General features: G+C 34.6%; 1 protein-coding gene across 1 annotated transcript in view; it reads left to right on the forward strand.

The window, feature by feature from the left end:
* LOC149806553 (cyclin-G-associated kinase-like) overlaps positions 1 to 12916 on the forward strand; it is a 111495-nt gene extending 98579 nt beyond the window's left edge. Inside the window, exon 26 of the mRNA XM_089954408.1 lies at positions 3556 to 12916. The gene's annotated coding sequence lies outside the window, so the exon portion shown is untranslated. The remainder of the gene's footprint in view (positions 1 to 3555) is intronic.
* Positions 12917 to 15559: the final 2643 nt, after the last annotated feature.

Consider the following 15559-nt stretch of genomic DNA (forward strand, 5'->3'; position numbering starts at 1 on the left):
TTATCATCCCGTTAATCCCACAGACTGTATTTTAGAAAAGATGGCTTCTACGTAACTACACTATAAGAGTACGTTTCTCCGTGCACTTTCCTAACAGAATTATGTTCTATTTATAGCAACTATCCTATTACCCAGAAACATGCTGGTTCTACTTTCAAACTTTCGACCTTGTATTCTATTTATAGCAGCTGTATGGCTTAGTGAGGAGAGAACAGACTGGTTTTCTAATTTTTAATCTTTACTCGCAGATTTTTTCTTCTTCTAATTTATATTTAGTACAGAACCAGTCTATAGGTATTTGGCGCTAAAAAGTATAATTTATTTTAGTCGATGCGTGTATGAGAGCAAAAATATTTCCTTTCAGATAATTTCACAGATGGATTAGAAAAAGGCCAATAATAAACGAAACATAAAATAACGGAATCCTCCAAAGATGAGGTCAGCATAAGTGACGTCTATTGCAGGCCGTGTGGAAATAATTGTACTATTTGGCGCTAAAATTCTCGTCGTTGTTTGTATTAGAGCACATATATTTTTTCCAAGAATTTCACAGGTGGATCAGAAAAAGACACAAAAAAACTAAACAACAAATCCTTCAGAGATGAATACATGAATGACATAATACATCATTCCATTCTGTGGCACAGGGGCTCGCATCGTTGCTTAAAATTGACCTGTTATACATGTACTACACGACAGGTCAGTTTTAAGCAATGATACAAGTCCCTGTATTCTAGGGCAGCATCAAGCTCATTTTAATATTGGGCATGGTGGTTAATTTTAGGTGGAGAAACACTTGAAAACAAAGAAACATAGAATTAGCCTCGTCTTACGAACTCCAATACTAAGGTAACTTCTTATCTACAGCAGAACTAAATTGCGGACATGAATGTTATAAATGCAAAGGTGTTATTTACCGAGTTCTAGATAATGAAGATTTTGCTATTGGTGCAGAAGCAAGAGAATTAATAGAACACAATTCTACTCTAGTTGTGAAGGTGTTTGATGATAATGTTAGAGATTATTATGCTGCAGCCTGTGATTACATGCTCCAGAAATTCCCCTAAGGAGATGAAGTGCTTTTAAATGCTTCAGTTGCTGATGTACATGAGGGACAGTCAAAAAGCTTCAAAAGTGTTAGATTCTTTGTCAAGAGATATCCCTTTCTATTACCATCTTTGCCTACCTTGGCTCATCTGGAAGGAGAATTCCTGCAGTATAAAGTTGGGATTCTACCTGACAATATACTTAATGCAGATAAATTTGATGTGCAGTGGCACCTTATTTCCCAGCTAAAAGACACAATCATTGGAAGATATAAATTACCTCTTTTTTCGTCAGGTTATGAAAGGAATATTGGTTCTTTACCATTCTAATGCTGACTGAGAGATTGTTCAGTATTGTTAACAAAAATAAAAGTGAATTCAGATCCAGGCTCTGTAACCCAGCACTTGGTGCTCTACTGGTGTGCAAAACATTCATGGTCTCAGCTGGTACAAAGTGTTTTAAAATGCAACATGAAAATCTGTTGCTTTCGAAAGCTAAAAGTGCTACATATGAAAACTTTAAGCAGTAAATGATGTTAAAAGACGAGAGGGGCAAATAAATCATTGTGTATTGAATTTTTAGCATGTTATTTGTGGATTCCTCTTTTTCTGCTTGGATTCCTCTTTTTGTCCACTTGGATTACACTTTTTCCTCGTCAGGGGTTGGCATGTATGAATTTGGGACCAAGGCCTGTTTCTGGGAGACTGAGTTGAGAACATTTTGCTGTTGTTGCTTTTGATGATTCTAGAACTATAACAGGAAAAAATTCCTAAAGTTACTAATACCTATTTTGATGTAAAATAAACAATTAAGGAACATTCAATGTCGTGCTGCTGATACTTGCTTGGAACCTCAGGCTTGGCCAATATGGATATGTGAGAAAGTTTGCCAATAGCTTCCTGTGGGGTTGGTGGTTCTTCCCGAGGTTTTTGCAGGTACTTCCTCCACCAGATATACTGGTGCCTGGTATAGCCTATCAAGTGCTGAAAATGTTAAACCCACATCAACAAGAATTTATTTTCTTGAGTGGTTAAATGAAAAGATGAATTAAAAGTAAAATTTCCTTTGTTTGTTTAAAAATCTAATGTTATAGGGAATGATATTGAATTTATTAAACATGTGGAAGATATAGTACAATCTGTATAAATTCAGTGTTTAAATTTGGCCTAGGTAGGTTGATATATAGTGATGGTAAATGAAGTTGTCATTGCTGATGAGGCTCTAGTCACCATAGTTCCACTGATTTAGAATCTTCACGATACTCAAAGTTTCAACATAGTTTCTTTATTATCTTATTTATTACTTTTGAAGAAGAAAACAGAAACCTACATCAAAGCATACTGTGATGAATTTAGAAGTTGAATTTATATGCAAGTATCTAAACCACACCTACATCGCAAGGTGCTGCAGCATATAAACTGCACAATTTGACATTTATGTCTTTACAAAATGTGATTTCTCAGAACATTGCAATGGCATAGTTTACAAATAATGGTACTAATATCATGGACATTGCCATGGCATAGTCTACAAATTATGGCACTAATGTCAAGGACTTTGCCATGGCATAGTTTACAAATCATGGTCCAAATGTCAAGGACATTTCTATGGCATAGTCTACAAATTATGGCACTAATGTCAAGGACTTTGCCATGGCATAGTTTACAAGTCATGGTACAAATATCAAGGGCATTTCCATGGCATAGTCTACAAATTATGGCACTAATGTCAAGGACTTTGCCATGGCATAGTTTACAAATCATAGTACAAATGTCAAGGACATTTCCATGGCATAGTCTACAAATTATGGCACTAATGTCAAGGACTTTGCCATGGCATAGTTCATAAATTATGGCACTGCTGTCATATTTTGTTTGCCTGATTTAAACAATCTTGAATCACAGTTTATTTGCTTTGGCAATAATACTCTTTTCTGTTAATTCATTAATACAAGTTTATCTTGTTATTATAAGGTGGGTTTTCAAATATGTATACCTGATTATTATTGAAATTTTGAAATCTTTCCTATCTTTGTTCTCTAGAGTACATTTTGCAAGCAAAGAAACAAAATGAGATTATGCTTCTGTCATATTAAAGAAAAATATGTCAGAGATCTCATTTGTCTAGTATTTATGGTGTGAGTATACAAGAATCAATGTTTCTGATTTACTTCAGCTGATATTTGTTTTAATGAAATAAATGCACTGATTGTTAGATTCATGATTTTGTGTTTTAATATATTTGGTATCTATTGTGTAGTGTTCTAAACAAAAGCAGAAGGTTCACACACAGCACATATATTGTTTTCATATCCAACGGTTTTTGTCAAAAGTGTTATGGGAAGCTGCCATATCATTGAGAAGAAAATATCTTTTTGAAGGAAAAGCGAACTTTCGTTTATCATATAGAACAGGTGCTTTTGAAACCTTTCATAATTTTAAAGATCAGGCTTATTTGTGACTTGCAGTTGATTGTATTCCCATATATGAGATTTCTGTCTCATTACAGAAGCGGTTCCCAAGCCCCAGGTCACAACCCAAATCACTGTCGTGAGGACGTTCTGGAGGGTCTTGTAGGGTCACCAGGATTTTGTTTGAGGGTGGAAAAACTAATAACAATGTGGAAACGAGGTCATAAGGTTCAGAAAAACTTTTTTTTTAGGGTCGCTGACATAAAAGGTTGGGAACTACTGTGTTACATACCATTATAACATGTCATTTGAAATGACATGGTACTGTTATATTACAACATGTAAGACTAGTGTTATGTATATTTAATGTGTATTGTTTGTTAGGTTTTTAAAAAATTCATTTATATGCTTTGGATAATTGTATTTTGTACTTGACCTTGTCCAAAATCAAGTTTGCTGTGTTCCTGATTAGAAGCACTGATGATGTTTTTAATTTGGTAAACAAATAATACATAGCTAATATTTTTAAATATGTGTGGGTTACAGATTAGGATCATTATCAATAGAATAAATATATTTATTTGGGTCTGGGTCATGGTTATTGGAATTGCCCATAAAAATATGTAGCCCACCTGATACTTACCACATTCTGTCTTATGATTTTAGTAACAGATTGTTCTAGAATGGAAGTTTCCATTAAGGAATAGTTTTTTTTATATATAGAAAATGCCAATTGTGATCTAGGTCACATACATTACTTTATAACCTTGTTTAAGTAGAAATTATTCATTCCTGCAATAACATCTGAAACAGAAATCAGTCTTATTGCTGTGTTCAGTATTTCATTTGGGCTGGAATTATTTATTTGAATTATTATTTTCTGGAGTTACAATGTGCTCATTGATATTCTTGGACAGACATTAACTGGGAATCATAGTGAATTCAGACTATGACATCTTGGATTATCGTTACACTTAAGGACATTGGTTCATTAGTACATTTGAGACTACTTGCACATCAAGATTTTCAGTGTTCGATCTTATTTGGAATATGACTAGAATTTAATTAGAGCTCTATTCATTAGGACTGGTGATGAAACTTGTTGGACTATTTGGAATTTAATTTGCATTACTGTTAGTTGTTTTTTTATTATTTCACTATATACAAAACTTGTTGGTTTTCACTTGTTTCTGTTACTTAGTTTAATAGTCCTAATAGTAGATGAAAGTGAGTGACATTTTATGTGAGTTATCAATTTCACCTACCTGATAACTTATAAACTTAGTTGAATTTAGAGTCATATTTAGAGCTAGATTCAGTTCATGCTAAGATTTGTAGTCTTAAGTCGGCATAATGTAGTTTTTTATTTGTAAAATGCTTATTAGGGACATTCATGTAAAACTCATTCTGATTAGTGTGTTAATGGAATACAGTTGTAAGTGCAATATTTTTTATCAGATCATTAATATGCTGAATTTTGAATTGTAGATTAATATTTCATATTTGATAAAACAACTTTACATGAGGTAGAGCATATTCTGTTTTGATGGCGAATCATCTGTTCCCCCACTTCATTTCTGCACAATTGCTAGAAATCTGCTGACACTAAACTTTGTAAGCAGCATGCATTTAGGTCAAGAAAATAAAACAGTATGGATTCAAAAGCTCAAAGGTCAAAGAAGATGAAAGTGGGAAAACTGTTTCCATATAATAACTTACCATACATTTTGACCAGACTTTCATAATGGCTTGTATTTTTGATAAGATTTTGTGGTCTAGGTCACAATGACTGCAAGAAGAAACATTATTTCCACACAATATGTGAAGTTCTTTATTACTTATATATTGATATAATTTTGTGGATGTCTTGAATATGAGATAAGGAAGATTGATTTTAGGGTTAAAATGTCTGAAGGTCAAGGTTACAGTCACTGAGAGAAAGATAAATTATTTCCTCAAATCCTACTTAAGAAGGAACATTATGACCTATCATGTGCTGAAAAATGCTGTTAAACATACAACAACAACTTAAGTATTGCACCACTTACCTTGATTTAACTTTGAAGATGGCATGCATTTGAGAATAGGAATTGACATTAATTTGGGGGGTTAAATGTTTGAAAGGTCATAATCAGGAATTCCATGAAGGAAAGCAGTTTCCACAAGATACCTTGAGCCCATGACAAGACTTTGTTGATCGCTTGCATTTGAGGCAGCAAAGGCATCTGTTAATTTTGGGGTCAATATGTCAAAGTTCAATGTTACTGAAACTAAAAGAAGACAAATCATTTCAGCAAGATACCTTTGGTTAAATCACAAATCTCAGAATCTTACATAAATGTAGGAAAAATGCACACCCTCCCACTTACTGCAGGACACCTTTAAGTCTAGCACATGCCATGACATGACTGTGAAAACATTAGCTGATGTCATTAGCCATTCAGATATCTTGTTTTACTTTGTATTGTGTGGCTCTATCACTAAGCAATGGTGGCAAAAGTTAAACAGATACTACATCTTTCAGTACTTGAATATCCTACCAATGAAAACAGATTTTAGATAAAAGAAGTAAAATAAGGTGATGTCTGTTATGCATGTTGTATTTGAATTAATTATTGTATCCAATATTGTATTAAATAATCATGTTAATATATAGTTATTTGAGTAATGATGTTCATATATAATTATTTGAATAATCATATGAATATATATTTATTTGAATAATCAAGTGAATATTTATTTATTTTTTTGAATAATCAAGTGAATATATATTTATTTGAATAACTCTATCACTGGCAGGTCAGTAAGGTTGCATTTAGCTTTTATAGGCATGCAGTTTTAGACTCATGCTAAATAGAACTTCGTAAAATGACATTGAAGAAAATGGTTTCACTGCCCTTTATTTTTTCTGCCATATTTTATATTTTCCTTGCACATGCAGAGGCATGGGGGTTGCAGCCCCCACCATATAAAGATGTAAAATAAAGTGAATTTACTGCCATACTGCACAAGATTATCTAGACTGTCATCCAGACCCAGTCCTGTATTAACAATATTATCTAGACTGTCATCCAGACCCAGTCCTATATTAACAAGATTATCTAGACTGTCATCCAGACCCAGTCCTATATTAACAAGATTATCTAGACTGTCATCCAGACCCAGTCCTATATTAACAAGATTATATATACTGTCATCTATACACAGTCCTATATTAACAAGATTATCTAGACTGTCATCGATACACAGTCCTATATTAACAAGATTATCTAGACTGTCATCCATACCCAGTCCTATATTAACAAGATTATATATACTGTCATCCATACCTAGTCCTATATTAACAAGATTATCTAGACTGTCATCCAGACCCATTCCTATGTTAGTTTAAGGCTGCATTCACTAAACTACTAAGAACCATGACATTATGTTATATGCAGTTTGCGCTGAATACATTTAGCCAATGAAATCTTTTCTTCTATTTTCTGTAGAAAAAAAACTTTAAACTTGTCAAGATTCTTATTGAGTTTGAAATAAAATGAGATGATTTTTTAAAAAGTCTGGTTGATAATACTAGGCACACAAAGTGTAATTTTCTCTGAGTACTACTTAACTCATTTTAGTATGTTTACCGGTAGTCAGTGCTACCTTTAGAAAGCAGTCATCTTATCTGGGTATCATTTTTTATATGTTGCCCTGACACCTAATTTTAATCAAGCTAAGCCTGTTAGTCACTGTTGTTTGCAAGTTTAGTTGTAATTTCTTCTTATAATTCACAAGGTGTTCATGTGAATAAAATAGTGATACTAAATAAACCAAGTGTGGATTTGTTGCAAGTGGTCCAGTTGTTAAAGTAACAGTATTTACAGTTTGTATGCCATCAATACTGTGTGTTAAATCTGTTCTTTTTTTAGCTATATACTGGTCTTGGATCAGGAGGGCTTATGGGATGGTCTGTTGTCCATCATGCATCTGTCAGTTAGCACAAGTTTGTTATTGCTACTTCTCAGAAACCACTTACATGATTGCACTTAAACTTTACACACACACACACACACACGTTCATCATATGGTCCAGTTGGTCTCAGTGAAAATGGTGCTGTTCAGACATCTAATATGGATGCCACTTCAGCCATTTTGAAAATCTTTATGTCACTACTTGTTCTAAATAGATGGTCAAATTCATTAAAAGACCTTTCTATAATGTCTACTTGTTTATAATTAAAAATGGTGCTGGTCTGATGTTCAGTATGGCCACAACAGCAGCCATCTTGAAAATCATGTTAAAACTACTTTTGATGAGTGGATGATCTTATCGACATCAGGTTTGCACTGAAAGACTTCTTATAATATGTAGCTGATCCAAAATGAAAATGGTATCACTAGCACTACCAAAATGTCCAACCAAGCTGCCATCTTAAAACCTTGTTATCATTACATCTCCTGAATTTATGGTTGTATCAACCTGGGGATTTTACTGAAAGACATCTTATGATGTCTGATTGGTCCTAAATAAAATGGTGCCACTCATGCATCCAATTTGACCATCTTGTAAAAAAATGTATCCTTTTCTTAAATGAATGGTCATATTAACATGGGATATGTCACAGTCTTAGAAAATTTCCTTTAAGGTCTTAGTTAAAGCTTCTGATTTCCTAAAACTTGATAGATTCTCATATTTGGCATGAATCATTATAAAGCTAAAATAGTTAAGAACTGTATGATATGCTTGCTCACCCCTGTGACATTGTAGTCAAGGTCACAATCAGAAAATGTGCTTTACGGTTTTGGAAAAAGATTTTCCATTTTATTTATATCTACTAACATCTTGATCAATTATCCTCCTATTTGGGATGAATCACTCTGAAGACAGTTTGTTCTGTGACATGCACTTTCAACCATTTGACCTTGGCATTAAGGTCATTTGTTTTAAAGCAATGTTTTGATGATGGGCTTAACCTGTTAGGGCCTGGTCTTGTTCATAGATTGAAGGAAAAAAATGCCATGCTGAAACATACCCTCAGAAGTTCTTTATTTTCAGCTTAATCATCCTGCTTTTGTTACTGTTTGTAGAGGAAAACTTGTACAGCATATAGCAAATAAGTCTGCTATAAGGTACTGACCATTTAATTGGTGGGGGGCTCAGCAGTTTTCTTTCTTGCTATCTTATTTTCTTTTTTCTTAAGATAATTCTTTTTTTCTTAAAATAATGTAATGGTTATAACATGGTGTTATTTTGTAGTAAATCAGAGCAAGATTTTTCCAGCTACGTGAGAGCTGAACATTTTTTTTAAAAAGAATGCCAGGCCTCTGCCCCATAAAATCTAAATTGATAACTGGAAATTATAATGAAATAAACTAACTTGCTTTTGGCTAGAAATTCATTATTTTGATAAGATTTGGCAATATCATGTACAAGAGTATCTATTAATGAGAACATATTTATTGGATCTAGGATTCGATTGCCAATTCACCATTTTATAAGTGGCTATTTTATGTTGAATCATTCATTCATTTTTTCCTGTTTAGATTGTTATTCAAGTGTCATTTCATGTTCCTTTGGATATAGTATTTCAGTTATGTTGAATGGATTTGTAAAATAGTTTTGTAAAAAGTTAAGTATTTATTGTAGCCTTGTCAGTACTTGAAGCAGCTCAAGGTATGCATATGTAGTTTTATGTAGGAAAGAAAATGGACTGATAATAAGATGAGGGAAATTTAAACATAATTTCACCTAGCCTGTACACCAGGAATCACGAACATCTGATGGCTCTTGTCAGACATTTTTTTAAAAATTTATATGGTGGACAGATATTTGTGAAATTTAACATAAAAACATTCAAAGGAGGTATAAAAAGTTGTTAGAAATAAGAAAGCATTGATATACATAATTATTTAATGTACATGAAAATGTGTCATTTTCTGTTCCAGATTGTGCTGTTGATATATTTATTGCAATATCCGTACATATTTCACTAGTTTTCTTTCTTTCAAACTCTCGTTAGAATTATTTTCAGAAAACCATGCTATTGAATTTCAAGCAGCAACCGGTTTTTATGCCACTTAATGCTTTTAAAAATTATTTATTTTTGGACAAGAAGATCTACTACATAAAATATATGTAACATCTAATTGATGGGCATTACTGGTCAAATCCAATGGTAAATTTTATGTAGTCAGGTCCTTGGAAGATTTTCAGAATATGAAAATGAAGGTTAGTTGTTGCTAGTATCATTTTTAGCTAACAGCTTATGGGATGGCTCTTTGTCATCTATTGTCCATCTATCCATTATCACAAGTTTGTTGTAACTCCTCTGCTTAAGCTACATGCAGGATTGCCATGAAGCATGACACACATGCACATTCATCCCATGGTCTAGTTGGTCCTAATGAAATTAGGTACCATTCAGTCATCCAATATCACCACACAGTGGCCATCCTGAAAACCTTATCACTGCTTCTGTATTGATGGTCTTATCAACATGGATTTTCACTGATAGAATTCTTATGATGTATAGATGGTCCTAAATGAAAATAGGACTGATCTCATTACCAATACAGCCGCCACAATTGCCATCTTTAAAATCTTGTTATCATTACTCCTGGAATAAAGACACTTTGAAATGGAATTTGTACCAGAATTGTGATGTCTAACTGGTCATAAATGAAAATGGTGTGAATCTGATATCCAGTATGGCCATCAGAGTGACCATCTTAAAGATCTTGTTAATGCTATCCCTCCTGAATAAACAGTCATATTCAGCACTGGGTTTTCACAAAAAAAAACTTCCAATGATGTCAAATTGGTCGTAAATGAAAATGATGCACTCTGATTTCCACCACACTGCTCATCTGAAAAGAAAGTCAGATTGACATGGGGTTTTCACAAGAAGGCTTCTTATGATGTCTGGTTGGTCCTAAATGAAAATGGTGCTGATCTGATGTCCAGTATGGCTGCCACTATTTCTTCTGAATGAAAGATCATATCAGTTTGGGTAATTTTCTGAAAAACTTACTATAATGTTTAGTTGGTCATGATGACAGTCTGACTTCTAATAAGAGATCTTGAAAATCATGTCATCACTTCTACCTACTGGCTGGTCACATCGACATTGTGCTTTCAACAAAGTCTTTCTTTTTATGTTTTCTTAGTACTGAATAGATGTAGAACCATTCTGATATCAAATATGGACACCATGGCAGTCATCTTGAAAATCTTTTGTTATCATTGCTTTTCCATAACTAAAATTCATATCAATATGGGGTTTCCACCAGAAGACTTCTAATGATGTCTTTGTGGTACTTAATGACAATTGTGTCAAGTTGAGATTCAATATGTCCTTCACAGCAGCTATTTTGAAAATCCTCTTGTTGCTGAAGAATATCAATTATGGTATTAACACTGCACAGTCAAAAGGAAGAAATTTTCTAATCTTGAAATTCAGGAAATTTATTTCAACTTGTAGTGTGTCACTCCTTTCATGGGAATCTTGCTTTTTTCAGTTAAGGCCTAGGCTGTACATGTTTTGCTTTTAAAGGTCTGAGCTGTAGCTAGCACACTGTCACATTGATATACATACATGCATGGTGTGAGGGGCTTATTAAAGTCTGTTATCTATCTGAAATGGTCTAAAGTGCTCAACTCCGTTGATCACTGCCATCTTACTTCTGTCTCCATGGGTTCAAGTCTTGGGCTTGGCCAGTGTGGGTATGTCAGAAAGCTTTCCAGTAACTTCCTGTGGATCAATGGTTCTTACTGGGGTTTTCCAAAATTCATCCATTCACCAGTTATGCTGGCCACCATGTATAGCCTATTGTCTGTTAATAAATGGTGTTAAACTCGCAACAGTAACATTCATTCAAATGGTAAGTTTTAAATCTTTATTCTGTGAAAATAGGGTAGAAATTGTTTTTCCCAAAAGTTCTTGTTTCTTGATGTCCTTATGTTTGATGAGCCAAAATGCTCGACACATGTATAATGTTATGAATTTGAATTATCTAAGTACATGTTGCAAACTTGGATATGCACAGCAGTAAGCCTTTTGTTTAAAACAAAATTGTTATTGTTGAAACAAGAATGATTTATCTCTATGTGTAATTGTTCACTAGATGTAGATATTTCCTCTGCACTGTCCACAAACATAAATTGTATTATGTGTGTGTGTGTGTGTGTGTGTGTGTGTGTTGATTATAACCCATTTTAAAGTCACTTAGATAACAGATTAACTTGAAAATTTACCACACATATGAACATCTACCAAACCGAATATAAAAGTGACTGAAAATTTAACTGAAAGTTGAAACCTTTCACATTTCATTTGAAAATCTCACTGCACTGACACTGGAAGAGAGAATTTACCCAGGATATGATTTTTATAGTGCCTTGTATGGTATACACAGATCTGATGGTACATGCTGGTTCTTCACAAATGTGCCTACCATGTTTGATCCTGTATAAGTCTGGTAGACTGCAAACAAGATAAACCCTAATATGCTGTCACATAATACACTGGCATATCAGTGTATGTGTTTGTTCTGTTGATTACTTCCAACAGACTGCACAGTCTCAGTTCTACAGCATTATGTGACAGCAGATCTAGGGTCTATATTGTTTGTAAAGCAAGTATTGGCAGTATATCACCAAAACATGAATGCTCCAGAAACAAGATAATCAGTTGTCATAATACAGTACAACTTTGCACTGTGCATCTATACAGACCCAGGCTTCGCTGTTTGTAAGAGGCTCCTTAAGAGCAGCTTGCAATAGCAGTTTTTTCACTGTAAATCCTCAATCTCTCATGGGCTTATTCAGGTTTGGTGTGAAATTGGAACTATTGTGAAAACTAAATATCTGTATATTCCATGTTAAGAATAAGAAAGATTACATACAAGTGTACAGTGTTAACGTTATTTTGCAGATTAAGATCTGACTTTTAAGTCAGATAGTAATGTAAAATGATAGTATTGTAAATGCAATTCTTTCTGACATTTTCTTTACTGTTATTCAATTGCCTTGATGTAGTTGAGAACATTTACCAAAAATGTATATGGAGTGGGAGCTAATATAAAGACACAGGGAAACCCAAATGGTACCATGTGACCATATTATGAAAGCTTTGACTGTATTAGTATTTTGTAAGTATATAAAAAAATATTTACTTTTATTGACTTGTATAGAACAGTTATGTAATTTATTATAACATTTGTCAAGGCATTACAGGTATTTTTTGTAGCAAAAATGGGGCATGGCACTAATAGTTGTTCCTATATGTATAATTTAGTTCCAGGAGTTTTATGTATATTTAAGCATACAAATTTGTGTAGTTAGCAGCACCATTTTCTTGACCGATTCTGCCGTGTGGATCATAGGATTGTAAGCACCTTAGTGACCTGCATGTTACTGTTGGCAGGAGATAACGGGCAGAATTAATTAAATTAAATCAAGTATTAACAGCTGAATTGCCTTTTTTATGATATACTTGTTATGCACCCATTGTAAAGCAGATTGATTAGTGTTAGGATATCTCTCTATTCATCCATTTATCTAGGGAGCCACAATGTTAATGGTGTATCTCACTTCATCCATCTAGGGAGTCTCTTTGTTACGATGTCTCTCGCTTCATCCACCTTTCTAGGGAGTCACAGTGTTAATGGTGTTTCTCACTTCATCCATTGATCTAGGGAGCCACTGTGTTACAGTGTCTCTCACTTCATCCACCATTCTAGGGAGCCACAGTGTTAATGTTGTCTCTTACTTCTTCCATCTATATAGGGAGCCACTGTGTTATGGTGTCTCTTGCTTCATCCAACTGTCTAGGGAGGAACTTTGTTAAGGTGTCTCTCGCATCATCCATCTATATAGGAAGCCATTTCATTATGGTGTCTCTCGCTTCATCCAAGTGTCTAGGGAGCCACTTTGTTACGGTGTCTCTTGCATCATCCACCTATATAGGAAGCCACTTTCTATATGGTTTCTCTCGCTTCACCCAGCTGTCTAGGGAGCCACTTCATTATGGTGTCTCTTGCTTCATCCAACTGTCTAGGGAGCCACTTTGTTACGGTGTCTCTCGCATCATCCAACTGTCTAGGGAGCCACTTCATTATGGTGTCTCTCACTTCATCCAGCTATCTAGGGAGCCACTTTGTTACAGTGTCTCTCGCATCATCCAACTGTCTAAGGAGCCACTTCATTATGGTGTCTCTTGCTTCATCCAACTGTCTAGGGAGCCACTTTGTTATGGTGTCTCTTGCATCATCCAACTGTCTAGGGAGCCATTTTGTTATGGTGTCTCTCACTTCATCCAACTGTCTAGGGAGCCACTTCGTTATGGTGTCTCTCGCTTCATCAACTGTCTAGGGAGCCATGGTAACTCAGTTGGTGGAGCATCAGACTTGTAATCCAAGAGTTGTGAAATTTATACCAAGGCTACCTCGGGTCAACTACCTCAGTATGTCCTTGGGGAAGGCATTTAGCTGCCATGATATAGCCAGTATTAAAATTGCCATTGAAGCAAACAAACCATTGAACTCAGTCACCCATCTGTCCAGGGGCAGGGATGTGTAATAATTCATGCATCTTTTCTTCCATCCAGCACTTGTTAGTGCAACAAGTACCATAGTTTTTGTTTGATTGTCATGACATCGTAATTATTATGCTCGTTATCAGAAGAAATGAGTGTTAGCAAAGCACTTTGCTCCTGCATTTTCTGTTAGTCATGCCGTTTTTGATGGATTGCAAGGAAATTTGGTTAGTGTTATCTTATTCACATCAAGATGCACAAATCAACAAATCACTTTGCTGCTGCAATTTTTGTTTGACTTTTGGTCCTTTTTGTTGGTGGCTTAATGCAGCATATGACAATCTTGTCCTCCAAGTTTTGATGGATTGCAATGCAAACTTGGTAAATATTAGTGAAGATGCTCATAAAAAAAATCCATTTTGCTCCCACAATTTTTTTAGCTCTACTATCATAGTCTAGAAGTACATATGGAATGGTCCGTTGTCCAGCATCCATCCAGTGTCATCTGATGTCCATCCATCCATTAGCTCAAGTTTGTTACCATCATTCAGCCAAAACTGCTTGTAGGTTTGACATCAAGCTTTACACTCTTATTCATCCCATGGTCTAGGTGGTTCAAAATAAAAATGGTGTTGCTCACGCATCCAATATGACCAAAATAGCACCCATTTTGAAAATGTCATTACTACTCCTCCTACATAGATTATCATATCAGCATGGGATTTGATCTAAAAGACTTCGTATCAAAATATAGATGGTCTGAAACAAAAATGGTGCCAAAATCTGGCAGCCATATTGAAAATCTGCTGCTGCTCTTCTAAATGGATGGTCATATAAACATGGAGTTTTCACTAGAAGACATCTTGTGATGTCTACTTGGTCCTACATGAAAATGCTACTAATCGGAAGTCTAATATGGTTATCATGGCAGCCATCTTGAAAATCTTGTTATTGCTACAACTCCTGATTGGATGGTCGTATCAACATGGAGTTATTGCTAAAAAACTTCTTATGATGTCTAGTTGGTTCTTGGTGAAAATGTTGTTGATCTGGGGTTCAGTATGACCACCACAGCAGCCATCTTGAAAATCTTGAAAATGACTTTTAATCCTCCTACATGTATGATAATATCAACATGGGAACGTAAATAAAAATTATGCCAGTCTGACATCCAGTATGGATGCTGTGACAGCCATCTTGAAAATTTTTTTATCGCTACTACTCCTACATGGATCATCATATCAACATATATATTTCACTAAAAGACTTTTTATGAAGTCTACTTGTTCCTAAATAAATTATTATGGCTTTCACAGCAACCATCTTGAAAAGTTTGGTTTTGCTACTTGTTGTTGTTGTTGTTGTATGGTTTAACACCATTTTTCAGCATAAGATAGGCTATACATGGTCTACTTGGTCCTAACTGAAAATGGTGCATTTCTTACATCCAATATGGCCTCCACATAAGCCATCTAGAAAATCATTTTTATCGCTACTCCTAAATGTAAAGTCATATTGACATGTTGTTTACACCTAAAGACTTCTTCCTATATCTACTGGATCCTAAATGAAAAAAATAAGT

The sequence above is a fragment of the Sinohyriopsis cumingii genome, chromosome 1 (genome assembly GCF_028554795.1).
Source record: "Sinohyriopsis cumingii isolate HCF-2022 chromosome 1, ASM2855479v2, whole genome shotgun sequence".
Classification (NCBI taxonomy): domain Eukaryota; kingdom Metazoa; phylum Mollusca; class Bivalvia; order Unionida; family Unionidae; genus Sinohyriopsis; species Sinohyriopsis cumingii.